The following is a 17,741-nucleotide window of genomic DNA, read 5'->3' as shown; positions in this document are numbered from 1 at the left end:
AAGAGTGTCAATCTGACTTTAACACTCCTATTTTGCCCGTATAACTGAGGACCTTTACCCCGTGGTGGCAAACCCATATACTTTACTAACATGCTTAACACCAGAGCCAACTTGGTTTGCCATTTTAGATCTGAAGGATCTTTTAGACCTTTTGCCTCCCTCTCCATGAAGCCAGCCAGAAAATTTTTGCATTTGAATGGGAAAGCCCTAAAAGCGGGTGCAAAACACAGCTCACATGGACAAGGTTGCCTCAGGGCTTTAAAAATTCACCCACCTTATTCGGAGAAAAACTTGCGAAAAACTTGGAGATGTGGGAAGCCCCACCCGGGGAAGGAAGACTGTTGCAATATGTAGATGACATCCTAATAGCCACCCAGACAAAAGAAGCCTGTGTGGCCTGGACGGTAAGCCTTTTAAACTTTCTGGGACCCCAAGGGTACCGGGTATCGAAGAAGGCTCAGGTGGTAAAGCAGAAGGTGATCTACCTGAGTTATGAGGTTAGTGCCAGGCAGCAGACTTTGGGGCAGGACCGCAAAGAAGCGATATGTCAAACCCTGAAACCTGAGACAATAAAGGAACTGTGAACCTTTTTGGGAATTTGCTTTGAGTTGTAGAATTCTTCCACGAATCAGTGGGACATTTAAATTGGGTGTCGCCACCATTTTGCAGCCACTCACCGAGGGGATCGGCTCCGAGGCAGACGCGTTCTGCAGTGGAGCGGGGGATCGAGGCGGGCAGGATTTTTTTTTTCCAGCATCGAGGCCAAGAAGGAAAGAAGGAAATCTTAATGGCTCAGGAGCGGTCTGTCCCCACGTGCCCAAAGACGAGCCGACACGGAACTAGACCGGCCTGGCTGAGCAGAGAGTTGTGGCTCGAGCTTAGGAGAAAAAGGAGGGTTTATAATCTTTGGAAAAGAGGGCGGGCTACTCAAGAGGACTTTAAGGATGTTGCGAGGCTGTGCAGGGACAAAATTAGAAAGGCCAAAGCTCATCTGGAGCTCAATCTGGCTACTGCCGTTAAAGATAACAAAAAACGTTTTTACAAATATATCAACACCAAAAGGGGGACCAAGGAGAATCTCCATCCTTTACTGGATGCGGGGGGAAACTTAGTGACAAGAGATGAGGAAAAGGCTGAGGTGCTCAATGCCTTCTTTGCCTCAGTCTTTAGCGGCAAGACCGGTTGTTCTCTGGATACCTGGTACCCTGAGCTGGTGGAAGGGGATGGGGAACAGGATGTGGCCCTCACTATCCATGAGGAAATGGTTGGCAACCTGCTACAGCACTTGGATGTACGCAAGTCGATGGGGCCGGATGGGATCCACCCGAGGGTACTGAGCGAACTGGCGGAGGAGCTGGCCAAGCCACTTTCCATCATTTATCGGCGGTCCTGGCTATCAGGGGAGGTCCCAGTCGACTGGCGGCTAGCAAACGTAACGCCCATCTACAAGAAGGGCCGGAGGGCAGACCCGGTAAACTATAGGCCTGTTAGTTTGACCTCAGTGCCAGGGAAGCTCATGGAGCAGATTATCTTGAATGTCATCACGTGGCACTTGCAGGGCAAGCAGGCGATCAGGCCCAGTCAGCATGGGTTTATGAAAGGCAGGTCCTGCTTGACAAACCTGATCTCCTTCTATGACCAAGTGACGCGGTTGATGGATGAGGGGAAGGCTGTGGATGTGGTCTACCTTGACTTCAGTAAGGCTTTTGACACCATTTCCCACAGCATTCTCCTCAAGAAACTGGCTGCTCGTGGCTTGGACTGGCGTACGCTTCGTTGGGTTAAAAACGGGCTGGATGGCCGGGCCCAAAGAGTAGTGGTGAATGGAGCCAAATCCAGTTGGAGGCCGGTCACTAGTGGAGTCCCCCAGGGCTCAGTACTAGGGCCAGTTCTCTTTAATATCTTTATCGATGACCTGGATGAGGGGATCGAGTGCACCCTCAGTAAGTTTGCAGATGACACCAAGTTAGGTGCGTGTGTCGATCTGCTCGAGGGCAGGAAGGCTCTGCAGGAGGATCTGGATAGGCTGGACCGATGGGCTGAGGCCAACTGCATGAAGTTCAACAAGGCCAAGTGCCGGGTCCTGCATCTGGGGCATTACAACCCCAAGCAGCGCTATAGGCTGGGAGATGAGTGGTTGGAAAGCTGCCTGGCAGAGAAGGACCTGGGAATACTGGTTGATAGGCAGCTGAATATGAGCCAGCAGTGTGCTCAGGTGGCCAAGAAGGCCAACAGCATCCTGGCCTGTATAAGAAGCAGTGTGGCCAGCAGGTCTAGGGAGGTGATTGTCCCCCTGTACTCGGCTCTGGTGAGGCCGCACCTCGAGTACTGTGTTCACTTTTGGGCCCCTCGCTACAAGAAGGACATGGAGGTGCTCGAGAGAGTCCAGAGAAGGGCGACGAAGCTGGTGAGGGGTCTGGAGAACAAGTCTTACAAGGAGCGGCTGAGGGAGCTGGGATTGTTCAGCCTGGAGAAGAGGAGGCTCAGGGGCGACCTTATCGCTCTCTATAGGTACCTGAAAGGAGGCTGTAGCAAGGTGGGGGTTGGTCTATTCTCTCACGTGCCTGGTGACAGGACGAGGGGGAATGGGCTAAAGTTGCGCCAGGGGAGATTTCGGTTGGATATTAGGAAAAACTTCTTTACCAAAAGGGTTGTTAGGCATTGGAATGGGCTGCCCAGGGAAGTGGTTGAGTCACCATCCCCGGAGGTCTTTAAAAGACGTTTAGATGTAGAGCTTAGTTGTGGGAAAGGAATTCGCAGGTGGCTTTGCGCTGTTTCACACCTCCCTGAATTAGAGATAATGAGGAAATAAGCGGTAGAACCAAAAACTTGAGCAAGGTCCAGATAAAGTAAATTGGCTGCAGTGTTAAAGATGAGCTTTGGGCAGTGGCCAATTGCTGGCTGGCTTGAGGCGTGTGTCTGAGGGTCTCTAACCAATTGTATGACTGATTCCAGTGCCTGGACAGCGCATGGGGCTACGGGGAAAGTATATGTAGTGGTGAAAAATGGCAATAAAGGCCTTCTGTTCAAGAGCCATCAGGCGTCCGTGTCTTTCATCCCTTCATATGGTGACCCTGATGTGGTTGGAAGAGAGCAACACTGAGAGAAGCATCTGAAGGGACCCCAGCCAAACGACTCAAGCTGGCGGCCAGACCGCGGCTTTAATCCTGGGACCTCACCTCAAGTAGCAGGTGAGCGGCTGGGGCATTAACTATGGGAGCTAATCTATCGGCCGAGGAGGAGGCGATAGCTAATCTACTGACTCAACTCCTGGTAAAAAGAGGAGTGAAATATGACCCGTATAAAGTGAAACTATTGCTGAAGTTCTTACAAAAGAATGGGGCCCCGTCGACAGTTTCAGCGGTGTTTGATTAAAAAACTGGGGAAAATGCTGGGACAACTATATGGGACGCTGCCTTGCGGGGAGATACAACAGCTGCTGAGGTGATGACGACCTGGCGCTTAGCAACTGAGACACTGAGATCATGGCAAGCGGAAAAAAGTGTATCGACAGCGGCCGCTCAGGCTACGCAGGCAGGTGAAATAAAAAGCGGTGACTGCGTACTGCCAGAAGAATCAAACCTGATAGACTTGGGAGCAGAGGCAGAGACGATATCCCAACCCATGGCGGCCACTCCGTGCTCGATACCATTGCGGCCATCAGCGCCGCCATCGCTGTTGTCAGCTCCGGGCACCCGCCCGCCCACCCTGCTGCCGGCTGCTGCGTGTCTCAGATTTGAGCGCCCGCCCGCACGCACCGGGCGCTGCCATGTTCCGCCTGCTGCTGTGCTCGGGCCCGCCGCCCAGCGGGCCCCTGCTCCCCGCCGCCCGCCGCCGCCGCCAAGCGGGAAATGGAGATTACTGCATGATTTGTGGCGAATCAATGCAGTGATCGAGGACATGGGCTCCTTGCAGCCAGAAAAACAAAAAAGAAAAAAAAAAGGGAAAAAAAGAAAGAGAAAAAAGGAGAAAAAAAGAAAAAGGAAAAAAAGAAAATAAAACCAAAAAAACCCAGTACCTTTGAATATTGTGTCGGACTCGCAATATGCTGTAGGTGTCGCTCAGTGCATTGAGAGGGCACATTTGAGACATATCCTAAAGGAAAACTTGTTTCTAAAATTTAAAGAGCTGTTATTTTTGGTAGAGCAGTGAGTGCACCTGTATTGTATTATTCACATGCGGAGCCACACCATGTTACCCAGTATTTTTGCAGACGGTAATGCACGTGCTGACCGGCTAACTAATATGACCCTGACTGCCCCGGTGCCTAAGGTGGTGGAACAAGCACGGTTATCCCATGCCTTTTTCCATCAATCTGCCAAAGTCTTGGCGAAACAATTCACTATATCAATCACTGACGCCAAATTGATTGTCCAAACATGTCCTGACTGTCAACAACATGTTTCGACCTCGTCTTTAACGGTAAACCCTAGAGGACTACGGTCCTTACAGTTATGGCAGACCAACATAAGGCAGATTCCAGAATTTTGTCACTTGAAATATGTTCACGTATCGGTAGATACTTTCTCTCATGCTATTTGGGCGACAGCTGCAGCAGGTGAAACTAGTCGCCATGTCCAGGCATGCTTCCGTGTTGCTTTCGCAGTGCTAGGCATCCCAAAGGAAATTAAAACCGACAATGGCCCCGCCTATAGTAATCACTCCCTTCAAACCTTTTTTTGAACTTGGGGTATCCGACACATCACAGGCATTCCTCATTCCCCCACGGGTCAAGCCATTGTTGAGCGCACACATCGCACCTTGAAAACACTGCTAAATAAACAAAAAGGGGGAGACACCCAGGAAACAGCAGAGAACAGGTTGGGAAAGGCACTTTACATAATGACTCACCTATCATTACCCTTTCCTCATGAAGAGGTACCGCCCATAGTAAAACATTACAAAAATATGAATTCTGCGCTGTCACAGGTGCCACAAGCAGAGCAGGCCTTAGTAATGGTAAAAAATTTAAATACAGGTTTTTGGGAGGGACCCCATCCTCTAATAACTTGGGGTCGAGGGTATGCTTGTGTCTCCACAGGTCACAGACCAAGATGGGTACCAGCAAGGGGGGTAAGGCCATGGTTGGCCTCCTCCTCACAATCGCCGCTGTCATCGGTTATTGCCAGGCCTGGGTCTCCATCCAACCACGCCACAACATCTGGGTCACCCTCGCCAACATGCCAGGACAAGAAGCGATGTGCCTGTCCCTGGCTAGTGCTAATGACCCGTTCGCGACATGTCTGGTGGGGAACCTGGCAGATAACAAAGACTGGACTGTTTACTTACTGTAAGTGCCCCTAGAGCCACAGGAATTAGATATCCTGGGAAGTGTAACAGCAACAGCATGTGTAAGGTTCAATTGCTCGGGCAAAAACCAAACCATGAAACAAATGGTCAACGCCACACTTGCTCCTTATCGCAATGCATCTCTTTGCTGTAATTATACAAAACTATAATAGCATCATTCCTTGCACCAGGAGCCGCTCTGCTCGGCTGCGGGAACGACTGTGGAACGGACGCCCCTAGGTGCGCCCCGAGCATTTTCCTCGGAGGGGCCTCCACTCCCAGCCGCTCACCACAGGAGTAGACAAGGACCTCCTGAAGCCGCAGACACATTATTTTAAGTGATATTTTCTTGTGGTATGAATGAGAAGTGCAAGAGGCCTCTTTGTGTGATTGTGTGATTGTGCTGTGTGAGTGAGACGCAGCATCGCTGCGAAGCAACATCCCTAGCGCTTAGTGGCTTGTTGACTGATGAAGATTCTAGTAGGCACGCTACTTTACAATCGTAATTCTGCTTGTGATTTTCACCCTGTTGCTTGCTTATTGCAATGTCTGCGGTGCTTGATAGAAAAATCTATAGAAAGCGTTTGGTTGGTTGAAAATAAAAAAGGGGGAATTGTGGGAAAGGAATTCGCAGGTGGCTTTGCGCTGTTTCACATTTCCCTGAATTAGAGATAATGAGGAAAACAGTGGTAGAACCAAAAACTTGAGCAAGGTTGAGATAAATTAACTTGGCTACAGTGTTAAGGATGAGCTTTGCGCAGTGGCCAATTGCTGGCTGGCTCGAGGCGCGTCTGAGGGTCTCTAACCAATTGTATGACAGATTCGGGCGCATGGGCAGTGCATGGGGCTACGGGGAAAGTATATGTAGTGGAGAAAAAAGGGCAGTAAAGGCCTTCTGTTCAAGAGCTATCCGGAGTCCATGTTTTTCACCCCTTCAAACATCCAATGTAACACAGGCAGCCATGGTGCCAAGAGGAGCTGTGCTTCTCAAACAACAACTTCTGAGGTGGCTCAAACCTCCTCATATGCTGTTAGTATATCCTTGTAATTGGGGTGTAATTGGCTTTTGATCCTCGATAGTCCCGGCTCCAGAATCCCAGAGGTCGACCTCGAGTTTCTCCTGGGATTTTCTGCCAGAGGTTCCTGGGGAGGTCATGCTCCCCAGCTGCAGTGTAAAGTATGTTTTGCACAGCTGGTCCTGTACAGACGGGCCCAAGGGCTACTGCATGAGCTATTTCCTGTTTAATCAGTTCAAAGGCTTGTTGTTGCTCAGGGCCCACTCGCAGAATCACAGAATCACAGAATGATAGGGATTGGAAGGGACCTTGAAAGATCATCTAGTCCAATCCCCGTACCGGAGCATTAACACCTAAATCATGTCACACAGGAATGTGTCCAGGCGGGTTTTGAATGTCTCCAGAGAAGGAGACTCCACAACCCCCATGTGCAGCCTATTCCAGTGTTCTGTCACCCTCACGGTGAAAAAGTTTCATCTCATATTTAAGGGAACCTCCTGTGTTCCAGTTTGCACCCATTGCCCCTTGTCCTATCATTGGATGTCACCGAGAAGAGCCTGGCTCCATACTCCTGACACTCACCGTTTACATATTTATAAACATTAATAAGGTCACCCCTCAGTCTCCTCTTCTCCAAACTAATCTCCCCGTCCTTATCTCAACCTTTGACCCCTTTGCATTGTATTTTCTCCCCCTTTCCCTTTGAGGAGGGGGAGTGAGAGCACAGCTGAGGTGGAGCTCGGCTGCCCACCCGAGTAAAACCACCACAACTGGTCCCATTACCGACCCTTGAGGGACTCCAATAGATACAGGACTCCAACTCGACTTCATCCCGTTAACCAGAACCCTCTGGCTTCTTCCTTTCAGCCAGTTCACAGTCTACCTCACTACCCGATTGTCCAGACCACACTTCCTCAGTTTAGCTGCGAGGATGTTGTGGGAGATGGTGTCAAAGGCTTTGCTGAAATCAAGATACACCATGTCCACTGCCTTTCCATCATCTATCCACCCAGTTATATCCTCATAAAAGGCTATCAGGTTGGTCAAGTACGACTTCCCCTTGGTGAAGCCTTGTTGACTGCCCCTAATGACCCTTTTGTCCTTGATATGTCTAAAGACAATGCCAAGGATTAGTTGTTCCATCACCTTACCAGGGATGGAGGTGAGGCTAACTAGTCTATAGTTACCCGGGTCCACTTTCTTGCCCTTTTTGAAGACCGGAGTGACATTTGCTTTCCTTCAGTCCTCAGGCACCTCTCCCGATGCCCATGACTTAGCAAAGATGATGGAGAGTGGCCTAGCAATGACTTCCGCCAGCTCCCTCAGGACCCGCGGATGCATCCCATCAGGACCCATGGACTTGTGGATGTCTAGCTTGCTTAATTGGTCCTTAACCCAGCCCTCATCAACCAAGGCAAACTCCTCCTTTATTCCAGCTTCGCCTGGGGCCTCAGGGGTATGGGGTTCCTCAGGAGAGCCTCTGGCATTATAGACAGAGACAAAGAAGGCATTCAGTAACTCCGCCTTCTCTTTATCTTCTGTCACCAGGGCACCCACCTCATTCATTAGTGGGCCTACATTACCTCTAGTGTTAGTTTTATCCACAGTGTATTTGAAGAAGCCCTTTCTGTTGTCCCTGACTCCTCTTGCAAGGTTTAATTCTAAGGAGACCTTAGCTTTCCTAGTTGCCTCCCTACATCCTCTGACAACAGCCTTATATTCCTCCCATGTGGCCAGCCCCTCCTTCCATGATCTGTAAACTCTCCTCTTCCACTTGAGTTTGCCCAGCACTTCCCTGTTTAACCATGTAGGTCAACTGGATCTTTCTTGACTTCCTACCTGTTGGGATGCTCTGAGCTTGAGCTCAGAAGAAGCAGTCCTTGAACACTAACCAGCTATCTTGGGCCCCTTTTCCTTCAAGTACCTTTTCCTTGGGATTTCCCCTAGAAAATGCTTGAAAATGCTAAAGTTGGCCCTACTGAAGTCCAGGGTTGCAATTCTTCTTGGTACTCTGTTCCTGATACATGAGATCCTAAACTCCACCATCTCATGGTCACTGCAACCAAGGCTGCCCTCAACCTTAACCGCTTCAGCCAGACCCTCCTTGTTAATGAGGACAAAATCCAGCAGCGCTCCTCTCCTAGTTGGCACATCCACCATTTGCATCAGGAAGTTATCATCAATACACTGAAGGAACCTCCTGGACTGCGGATGGCTCGCTGAGTAGGCCTTTCAACAAATGTCAGGGTAATTAAAATCCCCCACCATAACCAGGGCCTGTGTTCTCGAGGCTGCTATCAGCTGCCTGTAGAAGGCCTCGTCAACTTCCTCATCCTGATCTGGTGGCCTGTAATAGACACCCACAACAGTATCCCCCATGCCAGCCTGCCCCTTAATTCTCACCCACAGACTCTCAATTCGCTCCTCATCCGCCCCTGGACAGTACTCAAAATAGTTCCTCTTCTGAGTCACTCGATATAGAGAACTCACAAGCTGACTATAGCTTGGAAGAACCCCATAAGGCCTAGGAAAGCTTGTGTTTCCTTCTTGCTAGTTGGCAGAGACATAGCAGTTATTTTGTTGATCGCATCCGTTGAGATGTAACAATGTTCATCCTGCCATTTTACTCCCAAGAACTGGATTTCCTGTGCAGGTCCCTTGACCTTACTCTGTTGAATGGCAAAAAAAAAAAAAAAACTTTCAGGAGAATTTGGATTATTTTCTTCCCTTTCTCAAAAACTTCTGCTGCTATGTACTGGACACCCCTCCAAGTGAAAGCAAACTGTGGCCTGCATGCTGCTGCCAGAGGGATGAAGAAAAATGCACTAGCGATATTAAATGTGGCGTACCTTTGATTCCAGTTCGTACTGAAGTTCTAGCATGTCTGGTACCGCAGCACTCAGCGGTGGCATGACTTCATTCAGGCCACGATAGTTCAGTTAGCCTCCACTCTCTAGTAGACTTTTGTACTGGCCATGTGGGACTATTAAAAGGTGAGCGAGTCTTGCTGATCACTTCTTGGCTCTTTAGATGATGAACCAACTCATGGATGGGAATCAGGGAGTCTCGGTTGGTGCGATATTGCCGTCGGTGCACTGTTGCGATTGGCACCTGCTATTCTTCGACCCTCCGCAACAGAAGGGTCTTCTGAGAGACCAGGCAGGGTAGACAGCTGCTTAGTCATCTCTGTGCTCAAGGCAGCTATGCCAAAAGCCTACCAGTACCCTTTTGGGTCCTTGAAGTACCCTCTTCTGAGGTAGTCTCTGCCAAGGATGTACAGTGCCTCCAGGCAATTCAGTCATGCAGGTGAGCACATTCTCACCTGGCTGCAGGGCCAGCAGCCTGGAATTAGAGGGCTGGGAAGCCAAGCAGCTGGGATCACTCTCTAGAGAAAGGGGCATTGACAAAGCTATTGGAAAAGGGACACAAGACCTCAGGCTCTGGAGGCAACTCATATCAAGCATGAAAGAAAGGCATACCTTTAAGAAAGATGTTATATGTCACCCAGGCAAGTGGACCACCATGGAAAGAGTACCCGAGGGAATTAGCTGTGCTGGAGGTGATTTATGATGATCTGGACAATGAACAGATATCCAAATATCCAGATGAAGTTAAGTGCACACAACCCATGTGGTGGAAGTTTGTACGGAGTGCACCATTATCACATGCCAACTCACTGGCAGTAATGACCTGGAAAGACGGAGAGGGACTGTTGTAGTTTAACCAGCAGGCAGCTAAGTACCACACAGCCATTTGCTCACCCACCCCCTTCCCCAAGTGGGATGGGGGAGAGAATCAGGAAGAAAAAAAAAAAAAGTAAAACTCATGGGTTGAGATAAAGACAGTTTAATAGAACAGAAAAGGAAGAGTAAATAATAATAATGATAATAAGAAGAATATATACATGCACACAAAACAAGTGATTCACAATGTAATTGTTCACCACCCACCAACTGATGTCCAGACAGTCCCTGAGCAGCGCCCCACCCCCAGCCAAATCCTCCCATATTATTTATTGTTCAGCATGACATCACATGGTATGGATTTTTTTTCTCCTAAATCCAAAACACAGCAACATACCAGCCACTATGAAGAAAATTAACTCTATCTCAGCTGAAATTAGGACTTTGTAATTTATTTATATTGCAATTTATTATCACAAGCAGACTTTGTCATCCCCTTCTCACTCCCTTTTTCTACATCATTTATGAATATGTCAAAAAGTAGAGGCCCTAGGACAGATCCCCAGACAACTCCATTGGTGACTTCCCTAAATTAAAAAAAAAAGCACACTTTTATTCCTACTCTTTATTTCTACCTGTAACCAGTTATTAATCCATGAAGAGCCTTGCATTTTATTCTGTCACAGATAGATTAGATATTTTTGGGGGCACTTCTATGAGAAACCTTGTGAAAAGTCATCCAGAAATCAGCAAGTATTTAACATGATCACATAACCAAGAGCTTCTTCAGAGTTCCAACACATTCCTGAGGTGTTATTTAATACTTGATCAAAGGTTCTCAGCACTTCTCTTTGTAAAAATCTACGTGTGCTATGGCAAGAATACTCAGTCAATAAATAGAGCTCTGCAGGTTTAAAATAGTATCAGCTGAAATAGTAGGCTAACGTCGTGTAAATGTTTTTGTGCTTTAAATTCTGATGTCAGGCATTTGGCCACTAACACAACCAACATTTTTTTCAAGCCACTTTTATAACACAGGATAAGCACTGGACTTAATCTAAAATGAGTTTGACAACCAAAAATCATTATGCTGAAGAAGGAAAAAGAGATGCGTAAGCAACTTTGTGCCCATCCAGGGGCAGATGGACGTGGAGTGTCCCTCTCCAACAGAGGGACCAAAACCATCGTAAGGTTCTCAGCCCTCAAATAACCGAGCAGAAGCATTTCGAGGTTGGGGTTCCCATTCGCATGATGTGTTTTCAGGCAGTTATAGTGCATGTAAAGCCAGCTCACGGCGCCAAGGCAAGGAATGCGACCGGGCTGTGCCCCGCCGGCGCTGCGGTAGCCGCCAGAGGGTGCCGCTGGCCCGCAGTCCCGGCCGGGGCTTGCAAAATCCTTGTTCGGCCAGGCCTCATTTCATTAGTGCGGTTTATTTTCCCCAAATCCCCTTTCCTGAGCATGTTTCCCTAACAACGAGGATCTGTTTGTGCGGCTTTCAAATGCTAGAGACGTTCCCTCTTAAAGACAGAAGGCTACATGAGGTGGGAGAAGCAATACAGAAAAGTCAGTATGAGAAAAGTGGAAAGGTAGACCCTGAAATAAAGCAGATAAAAGAGCAAGTCAGAGGCACATCCAGAGTGGGGATGGAGGGGTGAATGAGAATGACAACAGGTCTGAGTTTAACCTAGAGTGCTGTTTTCTCATCTCTCATTAGAAATAGAGACAAAAACTAGGAGAAAAAAAGAGCAGTATTATTTTATTATGGAATTTCTTAGGATGTCCGTTTTCAGCTACTTCCACCTTACAAAAATATTACCCTTTGTTCTCATTTTTCGTACATTCATTAGGAGAGTATTTTTCCTAAGAATCTTATGAATTGCTGCTGACTGTTCGATGGGAGCACTTCAGATATTTTACATAAGACTGAATAATTTCAAGATGGTTTGGGGTTTGACTTCCCATGGTTGAAATTCTCATATTACCAACATTGGCTGTATTTTCATTATAACTTGTTTAAAATGAATGGAATTGTTCTAAATTAAAATGATTTTGTTCAGAAAGAAAATCAGGTCTTTAGGCTAGAAAAACAGAGTTAAAAGTTATTAGCAGGATTTGTGTATTCTGTTCTGTTGTTCTGCTTATGGAATGATCTTAAGGGTTATAGAATTATGCCCTCCATGATCCAATGTTTTTTTAAATGTTATGTTAGAATTTTATTCTTTGCAATTCTCAGGATAAGATATTGAAGATCACAGTTGAGTAATGCAAAGTTGTCTTCTGAAGTTTCTGAAGTTAAGGGCTTTTCCCCACAAATGAATTTAAAAGTTAGTGATCAAAGGTGTTAATTGCCCTATTTACTTCAACAGGCTGAGTCTGAAATCTGCTGTCAACACCTGATTTCAGGAACTAATTTCAGTGCTGGCTGTTTTAGCAGAAATACTCAACAACTCTGCTTACCTCACAGTATCTTGGCATAAATATCTGTAGCATAAATATCATGGCGTTTGAACCCTTGGGGGACCTGTGGAGTTTATAACTATGCTGTCAAGATCTCTTTGTTGGGATAGTCCTTGAAGTCCTGCCAAGACATAGGGGACTCCAGTGCTTTTATGTGCTCCCAAACACAGCTCTGGCGCCAAGAGTCAACACTCTCATCAGGCTGAGTGATAGTGAGAATCTCAACCTGCAAGCTGAGATTCCAGAGGGGAGTGTGACAATGCATGCTTGCATGATGATACCAGAGAAGCAGGTGATGTTGGCTGGTAGCTGCAAGGAACAGTAACTGTGTGGCTTCTTGTTACATGTCCTCAAAACTTCACAGGATGTCATTAGAGAGGAGCAGTTATAAAAGCAGTGGTCGAAGTCACTTGGTTTGTTCAGCCTGGAGAAGAAAAGACTGAGGGGAGACCTCATTGAGGTCTACAGATTCCTCACGAGGGGGACTGTAGGGGCAGGCACTGATTTCTCTCTGGTGACCAGCAATAGGACCCAAGGAAATGGCATGAAGCTGCAACAGGGGCAGTTCAGGTTGGATATCAGGAAAAGGTTCATTGAGAGGGTGGTTGAGCACTGGAACAGGCTCCCCAGGGAACTGGTCGGCACTGAGCCTGCTGGAGTTCAAGAAGCATTTGGACAATGCTCTCAGACACATGATCTAATTTTTTGTGTGGTCCTTTGGGGACCCAGGAGTTGGACTCAATGATCCTTGTTTCTTCCAACTCAGGATATTCTATGATTCTAAAAATGAGGTTACAAAATCCAGATGTTCTGATCAATTTGAGACAGTTGTAAGGTACCTAACACTGCATGCACAGGCAAGAACAGCATTCAGCACTGGGTCAGAACCTGTTTGCATCATATTTTGACTAATCCAAGGATTAATCACATTACAAGTCATTGAGCTAATATGCTCTTCCAGGCACTCTAGAGACTGTCTGGAGAGAAAAGAAGGGGTTGGTATGTCAAAATGGTGACATGAAAAGGAGCAGAGAAAATATGTTTTCCTTGTAATAAAAAAACTACACAGTACCCAAGTATTTCAACACAGCTTGGAAAGAAAAACAAGAGTTAAAAGGGCAAAGTTTATCTCAGCCAAATCCCCCAAAATCAGGAGAGTTGCAACAGTTCTGAATTTGGCCCTCTGCATCTACGATAAATGGAGAGCAAGAGCAGCAGTTTGGAGTCTGAAGTGCTTCACTGTCAGAAGTTCTCAGGAATCCCGAAAGCCTTCAAAATTAACATTACTCTTGCAATACATGGCATCAGTGACAGGTTTTGGTGCATTAGGTGTACTTCTGCTGCTGTTAAGCCATGAATACTGAGATAGCAGCATACCTGATTCTCACCTGGGCCAGAATTTAAAGGCAGGTTCAAAGAGAGCATTTAAATGTCTTAGTTCATTCTATGTTTTGTAGTTATCCTCAGCTCTTCTACCTACCACAAATAAATGAGCTAAGGTCTTTTAACTTAACCATGGTAGCTCTGTTGAATGTCAAGTGGTTTTGCCACCCGCATGTCACTGTCTTTACATTTTAGAATATTTATCCAAGGGTAGCATTTAACCTTGTGATGATCTTTGCCTGTATCAGCACCAGCAACCAGCCTTGCAGCCCTACAAATGGCAAACTAGACCACTTGCTGCTTCTGAAAAGCTTTTCTCTTATGGTTCACCACTAATACAAGGCACAGTATCAAGATGAGACAAAAGTCAACAGCAGAAACCATATCTGAGAGAGGTCATTAATGAATATATTGTTCCTTCCTGTGTACTGACTTTCAGGAAGGAATGAATTTAGGTAAGTGTTCATTTGAAACATATATATATATATATTTCCAGTAAACAAGGCTGTTAAGTGTCACCAATCTCTTTTAAGACTCTATGAAATAAATCCACGTTCAGGGTCAGTTCTGCAATTTACTCAATACCCTTAACCACTTGTCCTGGTTCCAGTTAGGACAGAGTTAAGTAGCTCAGAGTAGCTGGTAGGGTGCTATGTTTTGGATTAGGATGAGAAGGGCGCTGATAACATGCTGATGTTTTAATTGTTGCAGAGCAGTGTTTACACCAGGCCAAGGACTTTTCGGCTTCTCGCTCTGTCCTGCCAGTGAGCAGGCTGGGGGTGCAGCAGGAGCTGGGAGGGGACAGACCCAGGACAGCTGACCCAAACTGGCCAAAGGGGTATTCCATACCATCTGACGTCATGCTAAACAATATATAGGGGTGGCTGGCCGGGGTGGGGGGGCCGGCTGCTCGGGGATAGGCTGGGCATCGGTCAGCGGGTGGTGAGCAATTGCATTGTGCATCACTTGTTTTCTTACACATTATTATTGTTAATACTATTATCATTATCACTATTATTATTATTATTGCTATTATTATATTCCTGTCTTAATAAACTGTCTTTATCTCAACTCACCGGCTTCACTTTCCCGTTTCTCTCCCCCATCCCAGAGAGGGAGGGGGGAGGGTGAGCGAACGGCTGTGTGGTGTTTAGCTGCCAGCCGGGTTAAACCACAACACCACTGATAGAGAAAGACTGTGATAAAGAAACACTTTAATGGGATTGCCCAGACTCTTCTTTAATTTTCAATAGTGGAAGGTGCTGAGCATCCTTCTGTTCCCTGAAAGTAGCAAAAACTCACATAAATTACAGATTCAGAGCCAACATGCTGTGTTCCCTGGTAAGATTCTTTTTGAGCTCAATTCTGCAAGGTATTGCCAATTTGCTGGAAACCTATAATTAAAATACAGAGTTGATGGTATTCAATAATGTGCCAGAGATTCTTGGTCCCTTGTAAAATGGAGCTACTAAGAAAAGCAACTTAAATGCTAATCTCTTTACAAAAATGGTATAAAGCAAAGCTGAATTCACCTGTTGAAGTGGTTCTTTCATAATCACAGAACAGCTTGGGTTGGAAGGGACTTTAAAGATCATCTAGTTCCAACCCCCCTGCCATGGGTAGGGATGCCATCCACTAGATCAGGTTGCCCTGGGCCTCGTCCAACCTGGACTTGAACACCTCCAGGGATGGGGCATCCACAACCTCTCTGGGCAACCTGTTCCAGTGCCTCACCACCCTCTGAGTGAAGAATTTCCTCCTAACCTCAAATCTAGATCTCCCCTCTTTTAGTTTAAAACCATTCCCCCTTGTCCTATCACTACACTCTCTAATAAAGAGGCCCTCTCCATCTTTCTTGTAGGCCCTCTTTAATAGAATAGAAGACTGCACTGTGATGAAATATATGAAAGAAGAGCTCTGTTCTGCAGGAAAGATGTACTTAATTTGTTCTCTTCCACCTTTAAATAATTTTACATGGAAAATATTTTCGGGTTTGGTTTTCTTAAAAGATATTTGCAGAGCGATTTGTGCTGGCCCTGAAATTCCTTTTATTTCCTCTTGGGAATATATGTATTTATTAATATGTTAAAAGCATTTCCTTAAGTTTTTTGATCACTAGCTGCTTGTATTCTGCTGCATTGTGCTAAGTGAAACATACTGAAAACAAAATTAGAGAGGGAAGGCAAAACCAGCAGCCCATTTCCTAACAGTATCACTTGTGTGAGCAGTGACTGCTTATAGCCTCAGTTAGTTATGACCAGCAATCTGCTCTAATTCCATGCCTGTGTGGATCATAAGCCATTGTGCAGCAGGCAAACTATGACCTAGTTGCCATCACTGAAATGTGGTGGGACCACTCCTACGACTGGAGTGCTACAATGGATGGCTATAAGCTCTTCAGAAGGGACAGGCTGCCGAGCACCAAGCCTGCCCGAGTTCAAGAAGTGTTTGGACAATGTTCTCAGACACAAGGTCTGATTTTTTTGGGTGGTGTGGTGGTTTTACCTTGCTAGGCAGATGAACTCCACCACAACTGCTCTCTCACTCCCCCTTCTCAGAAGAGGAGGGAAAGAAGAAAGGAAAAAAACAACTCAAGGGTTGAGATAAGGATAATTTAATTAAAGGGAAAATAATTATTAAGGTAAAACTATTATTAAGGGAAAATTAAGTAATTTAACTAAAGGGAAAAGGAAGAGGGGAGGAAAAAAAAAAACACAAGCAAAGGCCATGTGGAAGCACAGAGAGAGAGGAAAAAAATTACTCTCTACTTCCCATCAAGGAGAGATGCTGGACCACATTCCTGAAGCAGGGCCTCAATACGCATAGCCTTTGTGTGGGAGGACAGATGTTTTCATAATGAGGGCCCACCCCTCCCCTCTCCTTCCCCTTTCCCACCTTTTAGTGCTGAGTGTGACATCATATGGTATGGAATATCCCTTTGGTTGGTTTAGGTCAGCTTCCCTGGTGGTGTCCCCTCCCCACCTCTTGCCCACCCCCAGCCTGCTGGCTCTTGGGGGGGTTGGAGGGAGTCCTGATGCTGTGCCAGTATTGCTCAGCAATAGACAAATCACTGGTGTGTGACACCAGTGCTGTTCTAGCTACAAGTGCAGAGCCCAGCACTACATGGGCTGCTGCAGGGAAAGTTAACTCCATCCCAGCCAGACCCAGTATGGGTGGTCCTTTGGGGACCCAGGAGTTGGACTCGATCCTTGTGGGTCCCTTCCAACTTGGGATATTCTATGATTCTAAAAATGAGTTTACAAAATCCAGATGTCCTGATCAATTTGAGACAGTTGTAAGGTACCTAACGCTGCATGCACGGGCAAGAACAACATGCAGCACTGAGTCAGGATCTGTTTGCATCATATTTTGACTAATCCAAGGATTAATCACATTACAAGTCATTGAGCTGATATGCTCTTCCAGGCACTTCCAGAGGTGGGGTGGGGGTGGGGGTGTCCAGGATACGACACGACACGCATGAAAGCCGGGTGCAGCTCAGTGCCCTCCTCTCTGCTCCCCAGTGCACTCGCAGCTGCTTCTAGCGGGACAGCTCCTGGCACTGCTCCCTCCCATGACAGCGGATCTGTGGGAGATGTGGAACAAGGAATGGAGCACGCCTGGCACGCCAGGACACAGCACCTGCCGCTGCACACGGGAGATGCTCGCGGTGCTCATCCGGTTTCTCACCCAGGAGCAACCCCACATCATCTGCTTTTGCTGCTGCTGCTGCTGAAGCACCTCAGACGGGGACCTTGTGTAGTCCTAAGCTGGGAAAAAGCAAGGAAACCTTGAAGAAAACAGGGAGGCTTGTAGCTTGTGTAGTCTTTAGCTGAGAAAATAAGGAAACCTTAAAGAAAACAGAGAGACTGGTAGCCTATAACTAATAAAGCTAGGGAAGTCATAAAGGCTT

At 46.8% G+C, this 17,741-nt stretch overlaps 1 long non-coding RNA gene across 1 annotated transcript in view; it reads left to right on the top strand.

The window, feature by feature from the left end:
• Positions 1-17,741, top strand: part of LOC308184861 — a 42,749-nt gene that overhangs the window by 4,653 nt on the left and 20,355 nt on the right. The window lies entirely within an intron of this gene.

Source organism: Anser brachyrhynchus (genome assembly GCF_964034855.1).
Source record: "Anser brachyrhynchus genome assembly, chromosome: W".
Classification (NCBI taxonomy): Eukaryota; Metazoa; Chordata; class Aves; order Anseriformes; family Anatidae; genus Anser; species Anser brachyrhynchus.
The sequence above is the reverse complement of the archived record's forward strand: the minus strand, read 5'-3'. Positions and strand labels throughout refer to the sequence as shown.